The following is an 8,899-nucleotide window of genomic DNA, read 5'->3' as shown; positions in this document are numbered from 1 at the left end:
CAGAATATGAACCATACTATCTCAAACATAAACTTACTATTACAAACACTCATCCTCAAATATCCAACTAAGGTTGCTGAACGCATTAATCAATATTCAATCTACATTCATACTGCGACTACATACTTGTAAACACACACCAATTGTTATTTTCATATACATATACGGCCAACATCTTATATTCAGATTATAAATACAATACACTACCTATAATAAGAAAAATTGTAGAACTAATTTTGAGCACATACTCTGAAAACATGTTTCACTACTGTATATGACATTTCCACCTTCTTGCTTTCCATATTCGGGACCATATCTACCGCTTCGCTCTCTCTGAGGGGGGGGGGGGGGGGGGGGGGGGGGGGGGGGGGGTGTTACGTCCAGCATACCACTTCTCTCTATTTTTCCTACTCGCTAACTCTCCCACAGTTCTTACATTAATCTCATGGTCTCTGTCCTGTCCTTTTATCTCTGCGTAGTCTCACGCTATTCACTATCGCGCTTACTCATCAAATTCCATTCCCTACTTCTAGTACTGTCACACCTTTTCTGCACCCGTACGTTTCACGTCTCGAGGGACACTCCTATTCTAACTCTCGACAACTCCACATCTAGACTTCTTATATATCTTTCGTACCACACAATTCATTCCTACCTGTATCTCAAGTTCTACGCAATAAACATATTATCGATATATAAAACATACTCAAGTTTATTCAATCCTCATCCTGATTTCCGGTTGACCTGAAACGTAAAAGCGAAGCCAACCAGGTTACTCCTTCCGCTCAGGAGTAAACTCTACTCACGGACGTAACACATTAATTAAATTTTTCAGAAATGGAAAATATGATTACTAAAAAAATTACATACATTTTTTTAATTATTTGCTGACATATTGATCAAAATAGAAATATTAATCATTGGAAAAATGCTATTTAATGTGCTTTATTTATCGTGATTTGAAACATTCATACAATGGATATATATATATATATATATATACATACATATATATTATAATTTTCAATTAAGTTTCAAAAAACGACAAGTTGAGAAAAAAAAAATATTTCACAATAATTAAATTTTTTGAAAATGAAAATAATTATTAAGAATATCCTAAATAGTTCTTCGATATTTGCTCACACAATGATCAAGATAAAAATATTATTCATCGAAAAAATGCCATTTGATGTGCTTCATGTGTTGTCATTTGGAACATTCATACAATAGATTGGAATTTATTGAAAAGTACAAAGAAAACATACAGATAAATGGATGATTATTTATTTTTTTCCATATTCGTAATTCCTAAAAATAAATTATTTATTGGTTTCAGAAAAATAATTTATTTTAATGAGTTTTTTTTTTTTATCATTAAATTATCTAATTTAATTATCTCCATTGGTATTCAATTTTATCAATGTGTGATTTACATGTATATTCATGAATTAAAATTGAAATTTCTTTCATTCAATAGGACGATGATTAATAAATTCATTATTTATTTTTTATTCGGATGTATATGTATATATGTGTGTATATATATATATATATACACATATACACACATATTTGTATTGAAACATTTCGAGTTTGTTCGCGAGCTAAACTTCGTTAGAATTTCACACGTAATATGTGAGATAACGTAGAGACATCGCACAAGCTGGAATGTTATATTAAATTTGCAAATTTCGTGTCTCTTGGATAGAGCTGCTGGATTCGGTCTCTGGACTCGGAAGGAAGGTGGAGAATGATTACTTGTCGATTGTGTGATCAACTCCCGGAAAAGCTTGAATAGTTTGACCGCTTCAACTTGGTCTTTCGAGATAGCCTCAGAAGTTGTTTCCTCACCCTCATTTGCAAAGGCACTAGTGGGATAAACCCATCATCATAGGCCGTGTAAACGGTTGAGGGTCGAACTTGATCTGTGTGTGAGAAGCACGCATAGATCGATCGCTATGAGAAGATGTCTCGTAATGTGAAATATTTGTTTCCGAGAATGAAGTATTGAAATAATGAGTGAATGTTTTGTTCCCGTGAGGCGGGATAAGAGACAGGATGTCAAGTTTTGAATTTATTTTCCTTGTGATCTTTGAGGAATGTGTGGTTACTTAGAAAGGGATAGTTCTTCCTGACTTACTTTGATAATAATTAGGTTGCCTACGGCAAGACTGAATATTATATATTTAACAGCAAGGTAGTCGGAAGGACTCAGATAATAGTTCGGTTCACCTATGGCTAGACTGAACATTGTTTACGTGATGTCCTGATCGTCAGAGGGACGGTGTTCGACAATGCGGAGTCGTCGCTGACAGTTGGTTTCGATTTTAATAACTATTCGTTTAATTAGTACTAAGACGGAATATTATTTGTGTGATAGCAAAGTAGTCAGAAGGACTTGGATAGTAATTCAGTTTGCGTATGACAAGACTGAATATTGTTGGCGTGGTAGTCAAATGAAAGGAAATTCTACGCAAACATACCTACACTTGTATTAAGACATTTAGTCGTAATGACCGAGACTCTCTACAAGTTCAAGTGCCCTACCTATGGGTCAGAGGATTCTGAGACGATCACCGTACCTGAGCTATGAGGTTAGACGCAATGCTGTTCTTCACTCAGACACGACACCCTAGTACCTAAGGGCTTTTTATTGAAAACAAGTAAAAATGTTAATACGTTGAATGCCCTCTTTTGATGGGAAGTGGTGTGTGAGGATTCCTGGAAGGACAATTCCACGTCTCCTGATCGTGGGTCCGTTGATATCCGGTCCCTCCGTATACGTGGGATGCTCCGTCAATGTAACCGCGGATGGGTCCTCGCGTTGAATCGTGCGTAGATCTACCTGGGCGTGTGGCTCAATAGATGACAGATAGCTAGATCCACGTTTGCACTTGTCTTTTATACTCTCACTGTCTAGTTTCGCCGTTTGCGAGGATAGAGATTGGTCGCGTCTCCTGAAGAAGGGGTACGGTGAATCGTGCGATTTGATCGGATTACCGGTATGTGGTGGGGTTATCGAGTGGGTAGTGAGAATTGGGCTTGTCGCCACCAAGTACGATATTTGGGGGCACGCGCCGAACTCTAGGTGTCGGTACGCCAGCCAGGCGTCCCGTCACAGTATATATATATATATATATATATATATATATATATATATACATATACATATATATATATATATATGTATATATTTTATATATATATTCAAATTTTCAATCAACTGTTACGGGATGGATTGCGTAGGCTCCGATGAGCGATAATCGGAGCTTACTCCACGCCCAGCCGAGGTGTTATTGGGCTATTATAGGGTCTGTTCACGTCGACTTTGCACTCGCGTGATACTACTTCCAATGCAGGAAGTGAATGGAATAAAAAGGGATTGATATTAAGGAAAGGTAAACGATTTAGAGTGTATGATTGTTTATTAGTAGTCAATGCAACGGAGTCGGTCGAGGGAGAAATGTATGGTCTTGGTTTAGAGGGATAGGTGTCTTGCTTGAGCGCTAGGATGGATCTGCTTAGTTTAGCGGGATGTAGAAGGCAAGCTAGCCGCGAGTTACAGTAGAATCTGCTGTCTCGCGGACGATGAGAGTAGACCACAGAGCGCAAGGTAACTAAGAGTGTGTGAAAGGAATGAGAAGTCTGGAGGACGTAACACAACTTCTAAAAAAAAAAATATTTGAAAAAAAAAAATATTTTACATTCATTAAATTGATTGAAAATCAATATAATTATTAAGAAAATTTCATATATTTTTGGATGATTTGCTCACATATCAATAAAAATAAAAATATCATTCATTGAAAAAATGCCATTCAATTTGCTATATGTATTGTAATTTGGAACATTTGTACAATGGATTAGAACTTATTGAGAAGTTTGAAGAAGACATACAGATAGATGAATAATTAATTATTGAATTTCATATTTTTAATTTTCAAAAATAATTATCCATCAATTTAAGAAAAATAATTTCTTTGAAATGATGATTTTTTTTCATAATTCAATTATTTCATTTAATTACCTCTATTTATATTCAATTATAATAATGTATAATTTACCGGTATATAATTATGAATTGTGATTAAATTTATTTTTTTCAAATAGAAGGATGACACATAAATTCATTATTCATGTTTTATTTTGATATCTATATATACATTGTAACGCTAAATTCTGTTACCCTCAGATGTAGACTTACCGTTGACACTTTGGCGCGATTCTCTACTTATCCGCAATATCAAACTATAACAAAACAATTACGTTGGGCGCCAGACGCGTTAGCGTCGATTTTCAAACAATAATGTAAATCAATAAAATTAACACAGAAACGTACAAAGAGATAAATAGAGAACCCGTTGTATGGCTGGCTAGGCACAGGTACGATCGCGTACATCCCGGTAGAGTGGCGGAATTCAAGGCAGCTAACAGTAATTGCGGAATTAAAGAAAATAACAAAATAAAGAATAAACTCCAGGCAAAAGGGAAGATGAACAGGTTAATCGATCATATATTGTCGAGAAGGTTACATGAGTGAGACAGGCAAATAAGATGGTATCGACAGCGGTAGTTAATAAAATAAATAATCGCTGTTCACAAAAATATCGGTAGAATAGCAGTAAACGGTAGCTTTAACACGAGAGACGGTAGCTAATAGAGAAAAATAGACGTAGGTCGAAAGAGGCGATATAATGCAAGATTTGACTTGAAACTACACGTCACTGGGCGACGTGATCTTACCCAAGTTGCAAATGACGCTACGAAAATTATTATTCTGTCAATTAGAACAAGAGGACTTTACTGCGATCGGTATAAAGCAACGTATCGATAGTTCGGTAGATGATACGACAAAGTTACCATAAATTATATCCAGTATGAGAGATTGACATTCAGTAACAATTTACCAAGTCGGCAACCGATCGACTGGATAGCCTTCGGTAGAATTATTCAGAAACGGTAGATTTGACAATTTAGAATTATTACGTACTGGAGAAATTAAATAATGAATTCCTAAATATCACTTTTGAGAGGATACAAAATACAAAATTATGAGAGTGAGAGAATTTCGGAGAGATTACAAAATGGAGAAATACACTACAATACACCGCAATACAGAAGAATAATTCACAGAACTTAAGTTAGCAAAATACGGAGAAATAAATAACAGGCAAAAATAATATAAAATGGTCAATAGTAACAAAGAAAAATGCGGTAATATCTAGGGGTGATTCTACGCTCGCTTGTACTCCATGGAACTCGATATACGATACAATAGGCACAAAAATAAATAAAAATATGATAAGCGATGACAGAAATAAAATATAAAGCACACTACTATTACAAAAAGAGTATGGAATCAAATATGAAGCCAATAGGGCTCAAAATACGATAAAAAATACAGAAGCAGGATAACAGAGATTCACAAATAATTAGAAAAATTATAAATACAAGAGAAGTAATTATTTGGCAGTTACGAGGTCGCTCAGATACGAAAATAATAAATTACTGAAATCATGCAGCCACACGGCGGCTTACTGCAACTCTAGGCCGCGGACCATGATTCACAGAAAACTGGCATCACAAGATGCAACCAAGAAACAATAAATATAATATTAATGACCGAAATCATGCAGCCACACGGTGGCTCAGTGCAACTTTAAACCGTGGTCCATGATTCACACAAAGTCGATGAATACCAGAAGAAAGAATAGAAATTATGAGCAACTTCGTAACGGTACAATTCAAAGGCAAAAGCCTTACCTTAACGGTTGACCTCAGGCACAGAAACTGACTCTATTTTAAATTAAACTTAGAAATAATCAAACGAAAGTAGAAAGAAAGGAAAGGAATTGAATTTATAGGAAGACGTTAACGGTAGTACAAGGATCGAGAGTAGGGAAATACAGTAGATACGATAATGGTAGAATGAAAGGAAGATGGATCGGTAGATGAAATCGAGAGAATAATCGGAAGGATGCGGAAGAACGACGCCGTCACTCAGCAGGTCAAGCGTAGAATAGCAGGTCGTAGTTCAGCTCGCCGATCTCGCGGTTGTCGTGAGGTGATTCTTCTTCTTCTTTGATTGGTCGGTTGACCCCCACCGCAAATAGGCCATCCCCCTGTGGCGAATATTGGTTACTGCGTGGTCATACGTTTTCCAAAATTACCGCTAGATGTGGTGTAATGTGCTGCTCGCGATTTCGTCGTTGACACCAACTCACACGGTTTCGTAGTCGCTTCGCTTTACAGTCCAGGCTGCCTATCATCGGGGACTTCTTTGGCAGAGGCATACACAGGGTGCCTCTCGGTCAAAGTTACCGGGTGGAGGGTGACGCCTCATTGTTCACCTCCACCGGCTTTTGTACAGGCAGTAGCTAGCTACCTGTACTTGAGGTCGTGCAGTCAGACGGTTGGCCAAACCGTGGACCACGACCCACGCAATTAGTCCCTGCCGATAGAAAGGCAGCGTCGATCCTCAGAATGATGGCTTTATCACCCTGGACGTAGTGGTTTGGGGTCGGTCCGGCACCAGGCCGGTAAGTCGGAGGATGGTAGGCTACGGTCTGCCCTTCACGCCATCCTTACGGCATCCGATAGAGCTGGCGGCTGGTTCCTCTTCGAGGAACGGTGCCCTAGGCCGCCGGGAGGATTTTTATCTCCCTGTTCACCGGCAATCGAGGCGATACGGAAGGTTCGGGTGGATGCTACCCCAGGTGTATATGAAGGTGCACCAAGGTAGCCAGTATAGTCTGATGAGACCGTCGGTAGGCGAAGTCGTCGAGAGCTGCAAACGGTAGCTAGTGGTCCCTTGTTGGTCGGAATCGTTGTCGTCCAAGTACCTTGTTAGCGTGCGCCGAAGCGTGAAATAAAGAATTTACAAAAAAGAATTAGTTAAAAGTAGTTATTGCCTATTTTGTATCGAGTTCGGTTGGAGTACCATGCTGAGGACGCATAAACTAAAAATAATAACGGTTGTGTGCCCTTGTGACGGGCGATTCTGAAACGCCACGTTACAACATATATTATAACGTCCAATTAACTTTACGAAAAAAAAAAATCGAAAAAAAAAATTTACAATAATTAAATTTTTTGAAAATAAATGTAATTATCTGAGAAATCCTATATTTTTGAACTATTTGTCACATATTAATTAAAATAGAAATATTATTCATTGAAAAGATGCCATTTAATGTGTTTTATGCATTGTACTTTGGAACACTTATAGAATGGATCAGAACTTATTGAAAAGTTCAAAAAAAACATACAGATAGATGAATAATTAATTATTCAATTACACATTTTTAATTTTCAAAAATCGATTATCCATTAATTTGTTACGTCCTCCAGACTTTTTATTCCTTTTCCACACTCTTAGTTACCTTACGCTCTGTGGTCTACTCTTATCGTCCGCGAGTCAGCAGATTCTTCTGTAACTCGCGGAAAGCTTGCCTTCTACATCCCGCTAAACTAAGCAGATCCATCCTAGCGCTCAAGCAAGACACCTATCCCTCTAAACCGAGACCATACCTTTTTCCCTCGACCGACTCCGTTGCATTGAGTACTAATAAACAATCATATACTTTGAATCGTTGACCTTCCCCTAATACCGATCCGTTTCTATTCCATTAACTTCCTGCACTGGAAGTAGTGGCACGCGATTGCATAGTCGACGTGGACGGACCCCATAATAGCCAAATAACACCTTGACTGGGCGTGGAGTAAGCTCCGATTACCGCTCATCGGAGCCTACGCATTCTACCCCGTAACATTTTGGTGGCAGCGGTTTTGCCCGTCGACCTACCCGTCAGTGCAGTGCTGCATGTTTTCTACGAAAGTGTTCAGTGCTCAAAATTTCTAACGCCGTACCAATCAGTGATAGCCGTGTGACAAACGAACTCTGGCCCACAAAGTACTGTGACAGGCATGCAGAACCTATTCAACTCGCCACGGACACATGCTCTGCAAAGAGTCCCCAATTTCATTAACTCCGTCACATTTTGATACTATTGAAATTCATCGATACGTTTGACGTCGAATGACTGAGTAACGAGTGGAAATTCAGTGCGATAGCCAAGTTAAGCCGCACACCGCATCTGAACACATCAGCTTTCGAACTGACAAATATTGAATGGACCCTTCCCGCTCATTAGGACTCCTGCAACCCTGTTAAGACGAGAATCTGGACCCGGAAGTGGCATCGCCCTGAGACCTGGATTACCACAATTATTCATCAACACGCCACGGAGTACCTCATCTATACCCTTCTCGTCCCGACGCATGACGTGTATCGCCTCTTCAAATTTCACTTGCGTCCAGCTGCCTACAACCATGCTGTACCCTGTTCTTGCGTTCACCTCTGCCCTGTAAGTCTACTCTAAGTCTCAGTGTTGAGTTGATATTTTTATTCCTGTACTTGCAATACCCTGCTTAAATCAACGTGGCACCAACTAACGGAACAGGTTCATATTTTTGGTCCGTGAAAGATGTCTTGCCGACAATCCCCCCTTTCGACGGTCACAACATGCCCTTTGACTCGTTTGTAGAACAATTACGTCACGTAGAGACTCTTATAAAAGCTTCGGATAAAATGACTTTCGCCAAATTTGCGCAATCAAAGGTTACAGGCCCCGCTTCCCAATATTTGATAGGCATTAACTGTAATGACGTCGAGGACCTCATAACTGCCGTCAGCCGAGCATACCGCCCTGATATTTCCGTACGCCAGTTATCCGCTCAATTAGATGAAATTACACAACAACCATATAAGCGCATCATAGATTACTCGTGCAGAATAAGAGCAATATCAAAAGAAATAAGCACAGCGATCATAGCCAAGCACCCACCAGATTTAGCAACGCTTCTACTGAACGATCTGAAGAAAAATACCTCTAGATGG

The sequence above is a fragment of the Neodiprion pinetum genome, chromosome 7 (genome assembly GCF_021155775.2).
Source record: "Neodiprion pinetum isolate iyNeoPine1 chromosome 7, iyNeoPine1.2, whole genome shotgun sequence".
Classification (NCBI taxonomy): Eukaryota; Metazoa; Arthropoda; class Insecta; order Hymenoptera; family Diprionidae; genus Neodiprion; species Neodiprion pinetum.
The sequence above is the reverse complement of the archived record's forward strand: the minus strand, read 5'-3'. Positions refer to the sequence as shown.